Source organism: Papio anubis, chromosome 6 (assembly GCF_008728515.1).
Source record: "Papio anubis isolate 15944 chromosome 6, Panubis1.0, whole genome shotgun sequence".
Lineage (NCBI taxonomy): Eukaryota > Metazoa > Chordata > Mammalia > Primates > Cercopithecidae > Papio > Papio anubis.
This window is the reverse complement of record NC_044981.1, coordinates 161628933-161648585: the sequence shown is the minus strand read 5'-3', so window position 1 is coordinate 161648585 and position 19653 is coordinate 161628933. Positions and strand designations below refer to the sequence as shown.

Below are 19653 nucleotides of genomic sequence, written 5' to 3'. Positions count from 1 at the left end.
TATTCAAAGAAAATATTGTTTATTTTTTACTAATTAGAAGAGGAGAAATTCCTTTCCGTATTTCCCTCTAAAATAGAAATAAAATGCACACAAACACACACATCATAAGTGCTGGTTGTGACAGCTCTCCAATGGCATTAATGGATCGTATCAGATGGCACAATGCAGGAACAATTCTGCCAAGGAGTGAATTGTCGGTTTTCTTGCTATTCCAGGAAGTTGAAACTCTACCAAAAGGATGCAATTCATTTCGATAAGAGAAACAGGTAAATTTTTTTGTACGGTTACTGAAGTATAACAAAACTCTCTATACTGTATTAGTAGTGGGCTGTTTAGTGGAAATATCTTTTGATTTGTTTTAATCTGTTGTTCTGATAGACCAGAAATACCTCAATTTGTTAAAAAAAAAAAAAAAGACTCCATTTTGTAAGCAAGAGGGAGGTTGTATAGCAAAAGGGAATGAGAAAGACTGGGAAGGTGGGAAAGTGTGTGGAAAACACAGTTCTTTCCAGGTTTCACTGGAATATATTTCAAAATGCCACAAATGAAATTTAAGGCAATGTTTTCCAGAAAAATCATAATTTAAAAAACACTCAAGTCTTTGGATTTTATATGAGGACTACTCTGAACTATTAATGTTAGAAAAAATAGCATTTTGATCTAATTCACTGCTAATGTCTCATGCTGTGGTCAGTTATTACAGCTTACACCAGGACAGAGTGTGTATAAGCTTATGGTTTAGCCTTTTCCCTATTGCATTTTTATTTTGCTCTTCTTATTTTTTAACCCTGGCATAGATAAGAATAAGAGTAGCCATATCACCTACAATTAAAATGCAAGCATCTATTTTTATGGAATTTTTTCATCTAAGAGAAATTTTCCCTTGACAGTGGTGGCACATTATATATGTTGAAAATAAATACCAAGTAATGCCTTACAGAGAAGAAGTCACAAAAAGATCTGTGATCCCTGTGGACCAAAAGAGATAAAACAGGAAACTGCAATTAGCAACTAATGTGAGCCCCGGAGAGGCATGAAGAATGAAGAGAGGTAGACACATTTTTCTTTTGGAAGGATTTTAAGAGAACTAAAGCAAAGAAGGACATTAAAGTGGTGAGATAATGGTTTCTTTTATATGTCTACCAGGATAACTGTATCCATTGTTATCTGTGTTAAAAACATTCATTAAACATCTAATGACACACTGAAGGATAATAATACTAATTCAATATTTTAGCCCAGAAATCATTTATAAAAGCTGTCAGCACCATAAAATTCATCCTGCAAATTTAAAATGGGTTCGATCACCATTTGACAGAATAAGCCAGTTCATTCTTTTAAAGCAGTGCCTGCCACTATTTTAGGGGATGCAGAGTTAAAATTCTCTGTGGGAAAAAACTAAAAGAATGAATTATTGTGGAATGTTATAATATTCTCAGCATCACTGAAATAATAACACCAAGTTTATTTTTTATTTCAAAAGAATAAATTTAATTTTGAGGATTATGGAAACATTCAACCACGCTCTTGAAAAAACTGGCAGGAGTAGCAATGTCATAAAACTAGGCTTAGGATAGCTGGCTTATGGGAAGAAATCACACAGCATGTACATTTTATAAATATATGATTAGGAATTTACAGTAATGATGTTACAATTTGTATTGCCCTGTAACCAACCAAAAGGCAGTAAGCAATCATAAACATGCATCTGAATGAATGATCACGAGGGAGCAAACCCAGGTATCCACTACCCAGGGCCTAAAACTGCACACTCTGCTCACCTTGGAGGCCCCTTCCTGTCCTCTCATAGTTATAGCCTCCCCTCCTTGACTACGATGGACAGATACCACCTGTTTTGAAGATTACACCAAAGGAATCATTTGAATATATCCTTTGTATCTTGTTCTGTCACTGAATATTATGTTTGCAGGTTTTCTTCAGGTTGTTGCATGCAGTGATTTTTTTTTCATTACTTTGTAATACTCATTGTATTTCACAGTTTATTACCACGTACTATGTTTTTTTTTTTTTTGTCATGAGAAAATATCAGCTAAATCCAAGTTGAGGAATATTCTACAAATCTTGCTCAAGACTCTCGGCACACATGTGCATGCGTTTACATTGGACATGTCCGTTAGAGTGGAATTAATGTTTATAAGGCTTGCATACATTTAATTTTAGTGGATAATACCTGTTTTATAAAGTGGGTTCCAATTTACCACCATTGGAGTGCGACTGTCACTCTCCATCCCTGCCACATGTCCTGTGGGTCTTACAAACTTTAGCCTTTCTGGTGGATGTGTAGTGATATTTAATGGTGGTTTCAATTAGAAGAGCCCTGATGACACTGATACAAAGCACTACTTCATTGGCTATCCTTTTTTTGAAGTGCTTGTTCAAGCCATTTGTCCATTTACTCCACTTTCATTTTCTTTGGTAAGTTTCTAATGATTATGGGAAGGCTTTATTGATTTAGGACTGAGAACTTGTTAACTATGTGTGTTGCAATGACTCCTACGTGTTGGTTTACGTTCAATTCCTTGATGATGTCTTCTAATGAGAAGAAGCTCTTATTTGCCAATTTTTTCCTTTATGGAGAATACTTTTGTGTTCTATCAGGAAATATCTGCCTACCCCAAGGACATAAAGATATTCTCTTCCCTTATTATCTAGAACTGTACTGTTTAATATAAGTAGCCATTAGCCACATGTGGATATTTAAACATAAATTAGGTAAAATAAAAACAAAGTGAAAATTTAGTGGTTGAGTTACACTAGCCATATTTCACCTGCTCAAAACCAGTATGTGGCTGTGGCTACCATCTTGGAGGGTTCAGATGTGAAGCATTTCCATCACCATACAAGTTCTATTGGCAACACTGATCAAGGGGCTCTGTAATAGGGGTTTTCCTCTTACATTTAGATTGGCAATGCACAAGGTACGGATTGCTTGGTGGCGAGGCAGAAGTCATTCTGCTTTTCCCCAAGTGGATATCCAGTTGACCAGGCATAATTTTTTGAAAACACCTGCTCCTTCTCTACTGCTCTGTGGTACAAACTTCGTTGTAATAAAAAGTCCATTTATAAGAGGCTCTATTTCTGGCCTCTTATCCTGTTCTATTCTATTTCTATCTCTCCTTGTATCAATAACACGTTCTCTTAATTACTATGACTTTGTAAACTGTTCAAAACCCAGTAGCTTATCTTAATGTTGGCCATTTTCATCTGTATACATTCTGGAAACAACTTGTGAATTTCCACCAAAATATTAATTTTCTGGAAACTCTATTAGGGCTTCATGTTATCTACCTAACACTATGGGAAAGAACTAACATCATTGCATATATTTCCATTTCCATTTATTTTATTGATGTTATATATTTTTCTGTATAGAAAATTGACTTGATTAACATGACGGTGTCTTGCCCATTTTTAATAAAAATACGCATTATTTTAAAATGCTATTTTGGTACTTTGGTTCATTTTTTAAAACATTTGAACCAACGATAAAGTTACAGAAAAGTTTTAAGGACAGATTTTTTTTTTTTTAAGGCTTAATTCACTTTATTTTTCTTGTATAAAAACCCTATGTTGTAGCCACAGCTGGAGCCTGGGTCCGCAGCACGGGGACTCTGGTGTGGGTCTTGACAAGGTGGTCAGTGAATTCCTGATAGGGAGACTTGGTAAACACAGTCTCCTTCCAGAGGTCAGGGGTCAGGTAGCTGTAGGTCTTAGAGATGGCATCAAAGGTGGCCTTGGCGAAGTTGCCCAGGGTGGCAGTGCAGCCCCGGGCTGAGGTGTAGCAGTCATCAGTACCAGCCATCATGAGCAGCTTCTTGGGCACAGGCGCTGAGACGATGCCAGTGCCCCTGGGTGCAGGGATGAGGGGCACCAGCACAGAGCTGCAGCAGCCTGTCACCTTGCAAGGGACGGTGTGGGGCTTGCCGATCTTGTTCCCCCAGTAGCCTCTGCGCACGGGGACAATGGAGAGTTTGGCCAGGATGATGGCCCCACGAATGGCGGTGGCCACCTCCTTGGAGCACTTAACACTCAGGCCGACGTGGCCGTTGTAGTCCCCAATAGCAACAAACGCCTTGAACCTGGTGTGCTGGCCAGCACGGGTCTGCTTCTGCACGGGCATAATCTCCAAAACCTCGTCTTTGAGAGAGGCCCCCAGGAAAAAGTCAATGGTCTCAGATTCATTAATGGGCAGGGAAAAGAGGTAGATCTCCTCCAGGGACTTGATCTTCATGTCCTTGACCAAGCAGCCCAGCTTGGTGACGGGCATCCACTCCTTATCCTTGGCCTTGCCTCCGCGAGCTCCGCGGCCTCGGCCCCGGCCCCATCCACGGCCGCGACCCCGGCCCCGGATGCCACTGCCGAAATCTCCGAGGAAGCCACCGCGGTTCCCCGTCCCAGGCCCACCAGGGCCTCCGGGCCCCCCGGCTGCACCTGCATCATCCGCCGTTTGGTGTTTTCTCGGAGAAGCAAGGACAGATATTTTATTCTCAGAACCTTATGAAAGTAGTTTGCTTACCTGATGTCCCATTACCCCTAAATAGTTCAATGTTCATTTCCTGTGAACAATGATGCTCTCCTACATAAACACAAAATCTCCTACAGCTATCAAAATCAGAAAACTAACATTGGCATGCTAATCATATTTAGTCCTCAGACCCTATTTACGTGTCTAGTTCTCCCAGCGACATCCTATAGCAACGTAATCGAGTTCAGATTTACATGTCGCATTCAGTTGTCAGAAACTGAGATCCTTAGTCACTGACTTTGCTGAACTTGGCACTTTTGTGGATCATGACCCAGTGATTTTTTAGAATGTTCCTCACTGGGATTTGTCTGATATTTCTTCAGAAGTGGGTTCAGGATTTGCATTTCATGAGAAATAAAACTGCAGTGATGCTCTGTTGTTCTCTTGTATTCTATCAGGAGGCTTGCAATTTTGATTTGTTCTATTACTAATGATTACTGCCTTGATTACTTGATGAATGTGGTGTCTGCCAGGCTTATCCACTGTGAAGTTATTCTTTTTTCCCTTAGTAATTACTTAATGAGTGTTTTCTGTGGGGAGGTATTTTCAAATGAGGTAAATATCTTGTCTGTATGTATGTAGAGATGCACATCATTGGAGATTCATGGTTTTCCCTCTTACCTAATGGATTAGAATTCCATTTACTTATTTAATTTATTCTGATGCTCAAATTGTCCTCAATTTGACCAACAGGTATACTTTCAAAATGGTTCTTTTGAAATATTCATTGCTTGAGCATCTTTGTGCTTTCAAGAATACATAACAAGATATTTCTGGGACATTTTTTACTTCTCCTGGACCGACCTAAGAATCAGCCCTTTATCCAAGGATCCATCTTTCCTTTCTGTAGAAAATAGTATTAAAAATGTATACTAATAGTATGAAAATGTATATTGATATTGTAAGGTCTGTGCACCACTGGGAATATGGCCACTCCTAGGCCTGCAATGGACAAAGTTAGGGAATATATAGAATATACAGAAGTTTATTTATGCATGTATGTATATACATACATAGAGATGTGTGCACACATCTCTATCTTTACAGTTTGAAATATGTTAGTATGCACTGACATTTCTAATTCTGATCCAACATTACAGTGTTATTTTAGCTTTCTTCTCTTTTTCTATATTTGTTCATTCATTTTGCCACCTTACAAAACCCACTGTCATTCTTTTGAATTGATTTACTTATTTGGTCCATCCCCAGCTGTAACTAATATCCCATTCTGCCCAGCACCCTTTACCCTTTGCATAGGTGCCTTCCTCATCCTATTTAGGGTCCCTGCAGGTTCAGGCCCCATGGGCCAGCCTATCTGTCTGCCTAGATTCTCTGCTTAACCTGTTTACTACACCCAGGCTCTGATGTCCCACTTTGCATCACCCCAATGCTTGGACACCCTTTGCACCTTGCTTGTACTCTGAGCCGCCCACCGGGCCTCCTCCTCTGCACAGGCCTGAGGCCACATAGTGGATGCTTCCTATGGGCCTGTTTCTTCCTCCCGCTGCTCTGGTTCCTGGATTCCACGCCAAGCCACCCCTTCCCCAAGCAGATAGCAACGTTGCTCCACCCTACATGACGGCTTTAGTACTGAATTGTCTAGGAAGGAAAAGAAAGGAAAAGGGAATAGGTACCTTTTCACATTTTGTTATTGTTTGTTGCTGGTATGAAAAATGTTTTTAAATTTAGCATTTTTACTTTTATATTTTTATATTTGTAGCAAGGTTCCTAGATAGAGCAACCTTACTAAACATACTTATTAATTCTAATACATTATTTATAGGTTCTTTTGAATTTTCCAATACATAGTTATACTTCTTGTAAGTAATTTTGGATTTACTTCCACAAATGTAATTTTATTTCTACAGATTAAATCTCTATGAACAAACTCTAAGTAGAACAAAATCAAAGAGATGTAGATCTAGATATAGCAGAGTCAAATTTTAAAAACTAAATGTAAAAGATATTTCTATCCATATAATTTCATTTCTGATCCTTCCATTACTCCATTGTCTAAGATTTGTATATAATATTGTTAGTAGGTAACCTTTAACATATTCCATATCAGAGGGAAATCTCTCAACATTTTGCTATTGAATGTGTTTTGCTGACATATTTTTAGACATTTATCAGTTTGAGATGGGAGAATAAAAAAAATATTTGCCACATTAGCAGTAAAAAAGCAGTCAACAGAAAAACGTCCTTAAGGGGTCTCAGATTAGTAGATAAAGAATATCTAAAGAATTAAAGGAAAGTGTGATAATGACATCGCACCAAGTGGAAGATAGTGATAAAGAGATGGAAATTACAAATACAAAAATGAACCAAATAGAAATTTTGGAGAGGAAAAGTAAATAACTGAAATGAAAACATCACTAGATGAGCTGAGCAACAGATTTGAACTAGCAGGAGAAAACTGGTGAACTCAAAGATCTGTCAATAGAGATCACACAGTCTGAGGAATGTAAAGAAAAAAAAGTGAAGAAAGTAAACAGAGCTTCAGCGCCTTGTGGGACACCATCAAGAATATCAGCATATGCATAATAGGAATTCTAGTAATATGAGAAAGATAAAGAGTCCGAAAGATACTTGATAAAAACCAACATCTAAAAATTTCTCAAATTTGATGAAGAATATTAACCTACACACTCAAATTCTGAGTAGAACAAATCAAGTACAATAAACTCTAAGTTAATAGACTCTAAGTTAAATAAACTCAAAGAGATCCAGACCTTGACATATCATACTCAAACTGTCAACAGTCAAAGATAAAGAAAAAAAAAAAACTTGAAAATATCAAGAGAAAAAATGACTAGAAACCTTGGAAGGCAGAAGGCAATGGGTTTACATAGTCAAAGTGCAAAAAGAAAAAGACAGTCCACTAAAAATTCTAGATTCAGCAAAACGATTTTGAAAAAACAAGAAGAAATTAAGATATACCCGGATAAATAAAAATGGGGAAAATTTGTCACTAGCAAACCTGCTCTACAAGAAATTCTGCAGCGAGTCTTGCAGGCTGAAATTAAAGGATACAAAGCAGTAATTCAAATCCACATAAACAACAACAACAAAAAAATACGCAGGTAAATACAGAAGACTACATAAATACATTATTTTTCATTTTAACTATTTTTTTTTCTCTAACAAGATTAATGACATTTAGCAAGACTGGTGTAGAAAGTAAGAGAGAATACTCCAATTACTAAAGTCAGGAATGCAAGATGGGCCATCACTACTGACCTTCCAGAAATAAGAAAGATTATAAGGGAGTAGTACTAGGAACAAAGTATGCTAACAAATTAGATAGATTACATGAAATTAACTGATTCTCAGAAGGATGAAAACTACCAAAACTGACTCAAGAAGAAATTGATAATGAGAGGAGATCTATAATAAGCAAGGAGATTGAATTGGTAAATAAAAATCTCACAACAGGCTGAGCACGGAGGCTCACACCTGTAATTGTAGGTTTGGATTACAAAGGTTTGGAAGGTTGAGGTGGGTGGATTGCTTCAGCCCAGCCTGGGCAACAGAGTGAAACCCTGTCTCAGGAAAAAAAAAAAAAAAAAAAGAATCTTACAACAAGGAAAAACTCAGTCCTAGATAGTTTCAGTGGTGAATTCCACAAACATTTAAAGCAAATTTAATACATATCTTTCAAAAGCTACCCAAAAAATAGAAAAAGAGGAAATAAGTCATAATTCATTCTATAAGGCTAGTATTACCCTAATATCAAATATCAAAACCAGACAGACAAGAAAACAGTAAACTGATATCTAAACATATACTATAGATATTAATTATATATATTATTATTAATATATAATATATATTTAATTGTATTATATATTATATAATTACTATATTAATTATACATTAATATATAACATGTAATTACTATATTAATTATACATTATTAATATATAACATGTAATTACTATATTAATTATACATTATATTATATATTATATATAATTTATATTATATATTATATTCATATTTATAATATAATATTTAATATTAATATATAATATATACTACATAATTAATTATGTATTATTAATACACAATATACAATTAATATATTTTAATATATAATTAAATTTATTATATAATAGCTTTTCTCACTCGGAATCACTGTAATAGACAACAGTGAGAAGTGGAGTGTTATTTACCAAGAGAAACACATACCTGCATATACATGTCATAGAGTTAATTTGATCACGGTGCAGTAGAAAAAATAGGGAGGGATCAGAAGACAAGGAAAGAGCTGAAAGGCTGGAGGTAAGTTGGATATATGACAAACCAGAACAGTCATGAGAAATGGGAAAAATGAAAGAAGATTGTTTAAAGAAGTATTTTGGAAGGCGAGTTCAAAGGACCTGGATATACATGAAAAAAGAAAGATGAAGTAAGAATTTAAAATTGCAGAAAATGCCAAGATTTGTGATAAGGAGAGTAGGATAAAGCAGGAAATCTTTTTGTGTGTTCTTGGAGATACATCATTGAGAATATTGGTGAAAATTACATTTTAGCTCTTATGTTACATGATCTAAAACATGGATATGAGACATTGACAAAATCAGAATTCATTTATTCTTTGCTCTTTTCCTATTCTAATTTTTAGATCAATCTACTGTGATTGCTTTAGTTTATTGTGAGTTTCGAGGTATTGGTGATTTGGTAACTGCATACTTCTCTGTAACTATGATAATGTAACATTGGAAATGATATCCAGTTTGTTCACAGGTAACAAGCAAGCACTTCTGAAAGAAGAATATCATATGCATTATGATGTGAATCCTTCCTTTAGAATGAAGTGGCACAACTTCTATTTCAATACATCTCAGTGAATAAATTTCATTTTTCTAATTATGGCTTATATGATAAAAGAAAAGTAGCAGGTGCTAACAAACAAATTAAACCCTTTCCTGATTAACTTAGTGATAGGACAGTGACAAAGCTTTGTTTGGAAAATCACCCAGCCTCTTATGTGTAATCGTACCCAGCTTGTTTTGATTCTTATTTTGCCGTTTCTTTGTCATCTATGTCCTAGGAAATTGTATCCTCATGTTTTATTTTAATGAGAAGAAATATTTTCAGGATGTATACAGCTGTACTCTTGAACTCGTGGCATTTAAAGGGCAATAGAATGTTAATGTGACTAATAAAACAAAAGTGGTTTTGTAACAGTCTGCACAAGGATGCTAGTTTCTCCCTATCTTTTAAACTGACTAAATTTGACAACTTAGTTTGTAATGATCGAAATAGAGAATCACTGTGGATTCAAGTAGAAATAACCGTAAAACAAAGACATTCCTTACCTTTCAATAAACAGGTTGTCATGTTCTCCATTTTTTTGTAAGAGAAAATCTGTCAGGAAAGAGGTAAAAAAGTGTATTTCTCTGAATATTGGGGTCTATAATGATTTTTTAATTACTCTGGAAGGCAAGAGGTTGCAATACAAAAATAATCCTTCTCTAGTAATTGATTTTTGTACTTTCATTTGAACACACAAAATTGGTTTCAGGGCTAGTGTATTACAATGTGCCATTGAGCAAGGATATTGATAACTCCAGTACATGAACTCTGCAATGTATCAGTCACCATTTCTGCCCTCAGCACCTATATTTGGCATGCTAAAACCAGGTCTGGGTAGCTACAGCGACTGTGTGTTCAGAGCTGACAACCAGGGCACTTGGTCTTTCAAATATAACTGTAATCGTATGGGAACACTGGGTAAGAATATTTGAAATGAGGATGTTATAGAAGTTCTAAGACATATAGTTACTGTAGATGAAACTACTTTGGGGAGAAAAGACCATTTTTATTTATTCTTTCATGTATTATCTCAATAAACAGTTGGTGACTGTATAATAGTCACTGAACACTAGAATTGGAAGTTGGGTATGGAACCATGACCAAGAGTCAGTCTCAGATCTTTAGGCACCCTTAGCAACTCTTTAAAGGAGCAACGAGAATGGGCAGACCCTATTGACTTTGATCTTTTCTCCCCACTGGTCTTTTCGTGTGAGGAGGGATTTGGTCATAGTGGAGCGTGGTCGTTATGATATGGATGAGCGGCTATAAATGAGCCTGGGAATCATCCAGACAGCAGGGCAGTGCAGGAAGACTTAGAGACCTGGCTAAAATGGCCATCCCTCACCTGTGCCCAGCATTTCTGTTTGCTGCTCCTGAGGCACTTTCTACTCCTGTGCCCTGCTTTGAGCCTCAGGAGGCTGATCTGCATAAACCAGATCCATGGCACCCTTCGAGGCACTCTGGGCTTGGCTGATGAGACCCACCAGGAGGAGACTGGAGCCCAAGGTCCCAGTGTTCATTCCCCTCTCTGGCCCTTCCATGCAGGGTCATGGAGGGCTGGTTGCATCACAGCCTTTCCATAGCTGTCTCTTAGAGGCACAAGGCTCTCTCAAGGTCCTGGTAACCACTTCCCCCCATCAGGTCAGGAGTGACAAAGGCTTCCACTGTTGTAAGTCACAGGGTGCCTCGCCATCCCTCACTGGCTTCCTTTAACTTCCACATAGTTTTATAAAAGGTCCCTTCATCAAACTTTAGTAATCCCATTTGAGTGGATCTTTGTCCTGCAGCCAGGACCATGACTGATACTTAATGCAAAAATGTGGCAGCTATGCTAGCAACAAACCAAGAGTGATGAGGCCACCACAGGTGGCACTGACAGTCAAAGAGCCCTTGGCACCTTCAGTTGCTAAAGGGGTCTGTGGTGGAGTTTGGGTGCTGGCTATGATTGGTCTCATTTATTTATTCATTAGAAAATGATGATACATAATCGATAATCCACTCCATTTAAAATAAGGGGAAAATGATGTTAATGAGGTCCTTGCTACTAACGAGAGCCCTTGACTCTGCATCCCTGTGAAGCTTAGGGAAGACTGTTGTCTTAGTCCATTTATATTTCTATAAGGAAATATCTGAGACTGGGTGAATTATAAGGAAAAAAAGTTTATTTGGTTCATGGTTCTGCAGGCTGTACAGAAAGCATGGCACCAGCATCTGCTTGGCTTCTGGCAAGGCCTCAGGAAGCTTCCACTCATGGTGGGAGGTGAAGGGGAGCTGGCATGTGCAGAGACCACATGACGGGAGAGGTAGCAAACGTCAGGGGAGAAGTGCCAGGCTCTTTTCAACATCCAGCTCTCAGAAACTAACAGAGCGAGAACTGAGTCACCCCAAAGAGAGGGCGTTCATCTACTCATGAGGGATTTGCCCTCATGACCTAGACGCCTCCCATTAGGCCTCACTTCCAACATTGGGGATCAAATTTCAACATGAGGTTTGGGGAACAAACATGCAAACTATAGAAACTGCGTAAGATACTCTAATAAGTCAATGAATGAAGAGTTAAAAATCTCACTATGTGACTTTTACAGATAGAAAACTCCCCTACTCAATATACAATTTGAAATGAAAAGGATGATGAAACATATGCAATTGGTGTGAGTAGGACACTTTTTCCATTACCACTGCAATTAGCAGTAAGTCTTCCCACAGAAAAAAGAGGTTTATATCCTCCTCCCATCACTATGCAGTAGAGAAAATTGATACTGGCAGAGAAAGCTGCTAGTTTGGCAGAAAATACTGGCTCAGAGCAAAGAACTACAGCCATGCACAGTCATTTCTGTTGACTAGTAAAGTGGCAGCCAGCACTTTGCAGAGCACGAGATGAAGGTAGACAACAGCATCTGAGTTAAATTACTTTTGACCAGGACTATTCTTTGACCAAGTGGACGAAGTGAGGTTAATACCTTGGAGCACCAAGTAATCAGAATGCTGATGTCAGGAGCAGACATACAGGGTAAGGGAGGAGCAGGTACAGAGAATATGCAAGGAAAGAAGGAAGAATCATCCTCATCTCTATTCTCCTGGAAAATTGACTAAGGATTAGCAAAGATAGTTATAAGAGATCCTTACATAGCATATTGTTTTATGATTTCTAATTTCATTTTCAATAATTCCCAGTAAGTCATTTTCTGGTCTTCAGAAAGCGTCAAGCAGTTGTCTAGTTCTTGTTACCTGCAAACTTACATGCAGGTGTCCTCACATGCACACCGGTATGTCATTTTAGAAAGGCGATTTATGTCTGCACGTGGACTAGGGATCTAGAGTTGCACATCCTTATGGAGGGGGCCCTGTATCCCCCTCCTTCCTGTCCCAACTGCATGGACCAGGAGCAGGCAAGAACTCCACATGGAGTAACAAATTTGCTCCTCTGGGAGTTTGGAATCATGATGCTGAGTCCTTCTATCTGTGAATGTGGCTGGCATGGAATAGAGTACGGCAGGATGACCTGGAGAGCATTGGCCTGAACACCTGAGACACAAATGTACAGTTTCCTCTTCCTTCCTCACAACCAGCACATCCCGGTGAAGCTCGGATGACACACTCTGCCCATGGCAGACCAAGGAGACTGCAGACAACTTGTGAACTAAAGGAGGCTTTTCATGCCACATGCTACATATTATACCAGTGAACTCGAGGCTCTCAGAGAGAGAAAAGAGTTTTGCATGACACATTTTGGAGATGAAAGGGGAACTAGGAGTCACTTCTCTTTCTCTAGCCTCTTAGATTTCCCAGGAGAAAGGAGGCAGGATGCTGTATCCAATTATTGTAACAAGGATAAGGGAGTAGACATCTGTTAGAATTCAGGCAAAAACAAAAAAAAAAAAGTAACAGGAAAAATAATGGACACAATAAAGCAGAATTGCATTCTCCTTCATACAAATGCCCACAGGTGGACTGTCCAGAGCTGGCTTAGCAGACTCATAGGTCAGGACCCAGGTTCCCTCTGTGTGACTGTGATGTTTAATTTTATATTTCTATTTGGCAGGACATGGTACCCAGTTATTTGGTCCACCACCCATCTGAATGTTGCTGTAAAAGTGTGTTTTAGATATGATTAACATTTATAATCATTTGACTTTAAGTAAAACCATATTATTCTCCACAATGTGAGTAGGCATCATCTATTTCATTGAAAACCTCAAGAGCAAAGGCTAATGTTTGTCGTAGAAGAAGGGATTCTACATCTAGACTACCAAAGAGAAATTCTACCTGAATTTCTAGCCTTTGGAATAAAGACTTTAACATCCACTCTTACCTAAATCTCCAGCTTGCCCGCTTACTGTACAGATTTTAAACTTACCAGCACCCACGATTTTGAGCCAGTTTCTCAAAATCAGTCTCTCTTTCTCTGTGTGTGTGTGTGACACACACACACACACCCCCCCCCCCCCCCCCCCACATGTTCTGTCTGTCTAGAGAATCCTGACTAACATAACTGAGGATCCACCAATGAAAGCAGCAGCCCTGAAGGGTTCTCCACTGGGCATGGCAGGAGGGAAGGGCAAGAGTGATAACACCCTGGTGATTCCAGATCTGGAAGGACACAGACATGGCCCTGACTTTTTCTGCATGCCCAAGGGTACATGGACAATAACCAAATGTCTCTGAGTGCCCAGGCAGGGTTGTAAGTGTGTGAGGTGAGGGTCTCCTCCCAGCTAAGGCTGTGGGCAGCCCCTCAGCTGGAAATAACAATGGAGGTGCTTCTGGGGCCTCTCGGAGACTGTTAATGGCCCATCATCCCCCAGCAGGGTAATCAGCACACATTGTCCAAACAGGGAGGACACATTACTTACAATTTCAATAATGAATGATGTTAGATGATGACCAGGGAAGAAGTAACTATAGCCATACTCCCTGCACCCCCCAGTCACACCATATTAATATGGTGAGAGCCATCCTTAAAATAGGCAAAAGTGGATGGATCACTGACAGAATGATAATTTAAATAAAGTTCAACCCACAAAGACTATCTATCACAAGACGTTGAGCTTTAAACCACAAATGGTTGTTAGTGTATCTAATATTTTAATTACCAAATAGAAATGGAGACTCCGATCAATAATAGAAATGAGGAAAATTGTATGTTATTTTCTTTCTATTCGAAGTGAAATTGACATAAACTTAACCTTTTTAAAGTAAGAAATTCAGTGGCATTTACTACAGTCACAATGTTATACAGTCATCACTTTTATCTAGTTCAGAAACATTTTCATCACCTCAAAAGGAAACCCCACACCTATTAAGCTGTCCCTCCCTGTTCTTCCTTCCTCAACCTTGGCAACCACCAATCTGCATTCTGTGTCTGCAGATTTACCTATTATTGACACGCTTTATCTATTATGGATATTTCTTTGTAAGTAAACAATATGGGAGCTTTTTATGTCTGACTTCTTTCACTTAACATAGAATTTTCTAGGTTCATTTACATTGTAGCATGTATCAGGACTTCATATCTTTTAGACATTGAATACAATTTTAATTTATTTATATACAACAGTTTGTGAATCCATTCATCTATTGATGGGCATTCGAGCTGTTCTCACCTTTTAGCTATTGTGAATATTGTTGCTATGAATTTGCGTCTACGTGTATTTGTTTTAAGTATCTGTTTTCAATTTTGGCAGAGGGTGGGGTGGTGTCTTCACCTCAGAGTGAAATTGCTGGATCATATGGTAATTCTATGTTTAATTTTTAAGGAACTGCCAAACTGTTTTCCACATTGCCGAATCATTTTACATTGCAGCAGTTCTATATTAATGTTTCATTTTCTCCACATCCTCAACACCTGTTACTTTCTGTTTTCCAAATTAAAATTGAAAGTAATCCTGTTTGTTATAGCTATCTTAGTGAGTATTAGCTGGTACCTCATTGTGGGTTTGATTTGCATTTTCCTAATTACTAATGATAGTGAGCATCTTTTTATGTGTTCATTGGACGTTTATATCTTTTTCTTTGAAAAAATGTTTATATGAGTCCTTTGTTTATTTTAAATCGGGTTGTGTCTCTGTTATTGTTTAGTTGTATGAGTTCTTTATATATTCTAGATACTAGACCCTTATTAGACAAATGATCTGTGAATACTTTCCTCTATTCTGTAGATTGTCTTTTATTTTCTTGAAAATGTCCCTTGATACACAAAAGTTTTCAGTTTTGATAGTCTAATTTATCTATTTTTTTATTTTGTTACTTGTGCTTTTGTTATTACATCAGTTGATTCATTGCCAAATGCAAGAACATAAGGACTTACCCCTGGGTTTTCTTCTAAGAATTTTATGATTTGAGTTTTTATATGTAGGCTATTTATCTATTTGGAGTTGTTTTGTATATGGTGTGAGGTAGGGGCTCAATTTTATTCTTTTGCATGTGGAAACCCAGTTGTCACAGCACCACTTGTTGAAAGACTATTCTTTTCCCATTAATTTTATTTTATTTTTTATTTTTTTGAGATGGAGTTTTGCTCTTGTCGCCCAGGCTAGAGGGCAATGGCGCATTCTTAGCTCACTACAACCTCTGCATCCCAGGTTCAAGTGATTCTCCTGCCTCAGCTTCCCAAGTAGCTGGGATTATAGGCACCTGCCACCATGTCCGGCTAATTTTTGTATTTTTAGTAGAGATGAGGTTTTGCCATGTTGACCAGGCTGGTCTCAAACTCCTGACCTCAGATGATTCACCCGCCTTGGCCTCACAAAATGCTGGGATTACAGGTGTGAGCCACCATGCCCAGCCTCTTTTCCCATTATATTATCTTGGCCTCCTTGATGAAAATCAGCAGAAAAGTTGTATATTTTCAGTATATTCAAGTTCGGCTGATTTTTATTTCTCTTTTCTATTACAGCTAGGAGGTTGAGTAAACAATATTCTAACTGTGGATCATGATTAAAAAAAAAAAGCTAGGGGAAATTGAAACAAAAACACAGAGGAAAGGGATGGAAGAGAGAGAGCACCTGTTACTCAGCAATTGCTATTTCCAGCCTCTCCTGGCTGCAGCTCTGTTCCTGCACCGGATTTCCTTGTGCCACCTCTAGCCTTATCATAAGCTCCACTTAACTTACAACTAATAGAATTTTTTTATAGAGTTAATGAACATAATCCTTAAGACAATCAATATTTTTGTCATATTCCCCCCACAAAAATGACAAAATAGAAAAAACTAGGCTTGACTTACCACCTTTAATCCATCTCTGGGGATATTTATATGTGGCCATACATGCGTCACAGACAGAGCTGGCAAACTCCATTGCCCTCCACAAAGTACTGAGGCCAGAAGGGCTCTTGTGAGGACACAGAGGCTGCTCTGAGTAAAATAAGCCCCAGGCCTGCTTTCAGGCAGGGCTTCCTAGACTTTTATTGCCAGTGGACGCACCACCATTAGATCTGGTGCTTGTCACATATATTCAATATGCAGTTGCCAGAAATCGTTGATGCACAGGAACTCAAGCCCACCTGGTAATGTTGTCCAGAATTTTAATATCCCAGTTTCATCTTTCTGTGTACATAGGTTTAGTTTTTGATTGAGGAGTGGTTATTAAAGAATGGAGCAGATTTCATATGCCTTACATTAAAAGACAGTTTTTACTTGATTTATATTAAATAGTCTTTAATCCTTTTTCCTCCGGAAGAGTTTTTTCTTTCCTTTTAACTTTTCCAAAGTGACCAAATTTTCTCACGTTTTCATAAAAATACTTTGTTTTTATATGACTTTTTAGTTTGAAATAATTTCAGACTAAATTTGAATAGTTTAGGCTTTTTGAAAACCCTACAGAAAAGTTGTAAGATTAGATAAATACACCTGGATATCCTTTTTCAGGCTTTCCCATTGTTTATATATTTGTGTATTTATTTTAGTGCTCCCTCTCTCTACATACACACACACACACACACGCATATATACACATGCACACATATATGCTATATATGATTTGTATCTATTTTGTATATTTATAGATTAGATTATAATTATATGTTAAATTTACACACATTTTATTTTTCTGATTCATTAGAAGTATGTGGCAGACACAGTGCACCTTTATACTTCAGAATGTATCTTCCACAAAGCAAACATTCTTTTAAATATCTATAGTCCAGTTATCAAAATCAGGATATGTAACATTAAAGCAATGCTACTGTATAATTTCTGGATCAGGTTCAAATGCTGTCAATTGTCCCAATAATGTCTTTAAGTTTTATTCCCTGAGGGATTTTTCAGTTTAATTTAGGTATTCTTGAATGTCTAAGCTTTAAAATTTGCCTCCTCCTGTTGTTTTTCCTGATAGTTTTACAGACTCTCTTTGGCTTTTTCCTTTGATTTTTTCATGACATTCAACCTCTGCTTATGTGTTGATGAGTTACCAGTCAAGACATCTCTTCCTGACTTCCACAGTCATGTATCTGTTCCAAATGTGCCTTTCGCTGCATAGACATGGGAATTACCACGTTTGGTAAATTAACGGATGAATGATTGAATGTGTGGATTCCTGCACCATGGGCTCATCAGCTTTACAAATCTACCCCATTCAGAAATGTGGAGGATCCCTTTTTTCTCCTTCATTTCTTTTTTTTATTTTTTATTTTTATTTTTTTTTTGTTTTTTATTTTATTATTATTATACTTTAAGTTCTAGGGTACCCCAGATAAGTGATGGCTCCCTACTCTCCACAATCTGTCTCAGCCATGCTTCTGCTCATCAACTCACTTCCCTTTCCTTTGGCAAGGTTCCAGCCATCCTCCTGGCCTCCGTGCCTCTAGTCTCACCTCTTTCTCACCTCCTAGAGTGTTCAAGTTTGGATGAATTTTATTTATCTTTTCTATTACAGCTAGGAGGTTGAGTAAACAGTATCTTAACTGTGTTTCATGATAAGAAAGCTAGAGGACATTGAAACAAAAATGCAGAGGAAAGGCATGGAAGAGCGAGAGCACCTGTTACTCACTAGTTGCTGCCTGCGTGGTCTTCATCATTTAAAAATCAGATTCTATTTTTTCTTTGCTCGATATTTTTATAGAGAAGATTTCTCAGGAGAAAAATCTAAATTATTTAGGATGGTGACCACAGTTGCTGGTCATTTGCTGCTCCTTGTCAGTTACATTTTAATCTAGATATCATAGATGATTTTAGAGCTCAGACTATGTCAACCTGGCCAGGTTGTTACTAAAATAAACGAAAGTGTGAGAGATCAAGACCAAAAGAGCTTTGATCCCTGGCGTGGCCATCTGGAGGGACTGTGAATGTACACTTAGAGCATGTACTTCAAAGGATGGGAAAATTGGTGAGTATAAATTCAGCCAAAAAGCCAGTGTGGTGGACGACACGAGGTAGGGAGATGTCCTAGCTGCAGGCAGAAGGACACAGTGAGAACTCTAAACCAAGTGACGTGTAGAAGTTTACACAGAAAGGCAGCAGACATTGGGAAAGCTTATCTTCAAACAGTGGAGCTCAGTCTTAGGCAGGGTCCAGGTGCAGGTAGATATGACGTAGGCAATGGAAAAGCTGTGGCGGCTGGTAGATGTTCAAAGCAAGATGAGATCCTTGTCCCAGAAGGCCAGTGTTACTGGGAAGCTGATTAAACAAAATATAGGCATAAGGAAAAGGACAGAAGCCAGGTAGTAAACTGGGTTGCAAGACTAGAGAGGACTTTGAGGTGAAAATGGTTAGACACCAAGTGCTAGATTGTTGAGTTCTTTAAATTTTTCTGAATCAGGAATGGTGTAGACTGGGTGGAGGTTGATCTTCCAGTGAGAGCCTGGTGTCTGGAGTCAAATACAGTAGGACTGGGCAGCACCTGAGAGCAGGGGGTTAAATCCTCTAGTGTAGATCATTCTGGAAAGGGCCCACTCCTTTATGAATAAAGTCCTCACTGCTTCCCTTTCTAGTCTTACAAGCCCACCTGTGCTCCATTAGATATTGAAATAATTGTTTATGACTGTGCTTTATTAAATATCTTTCAAAGCAGATTAAATCAGTATCCTGCTGGTTTGAAAATGAAGGCTTTTAAAGTAAAATTGGAAGATGCTTTTAATTGAGCATGTGAAAGAAAATTAACAAGTGAAAATCTATTGTTTCAAACATATCTTCCTGACATTCGTTGTTAAAATTGAGACATCTCAAAGTAGCATGTTTCACAGAGCTTCTGTTCTTCTAGTGTCTTTAATCATTCCTTGTAAAGTGCTGGAAAGGAAAGAAATACAATTCTGGAAAATTATAAAATAATGAAGACTTTGTGAAAATACCGGCT

The 19653-nt window shown here is 38.0% G+C and overlaps 1 pseudogene across 1 annotated transcript; it reads right to left on the bottom strand.

Annotated features, from left to right (window-relative positions):
* Positions 1-3536: 3536 nt before the first annotated feature.
* Positions 3537-4485, bottom strand: LOC108585652 (annotated as a pseudogene). Its single transcript, XR_001902261.3, has one exon. The product of XR_001902261.3 is annotated as a 40S ribosomal protein S2 pseudogene (transcript).
* Positions 4486-19653: the final 15168 nt, after the last annotated feature.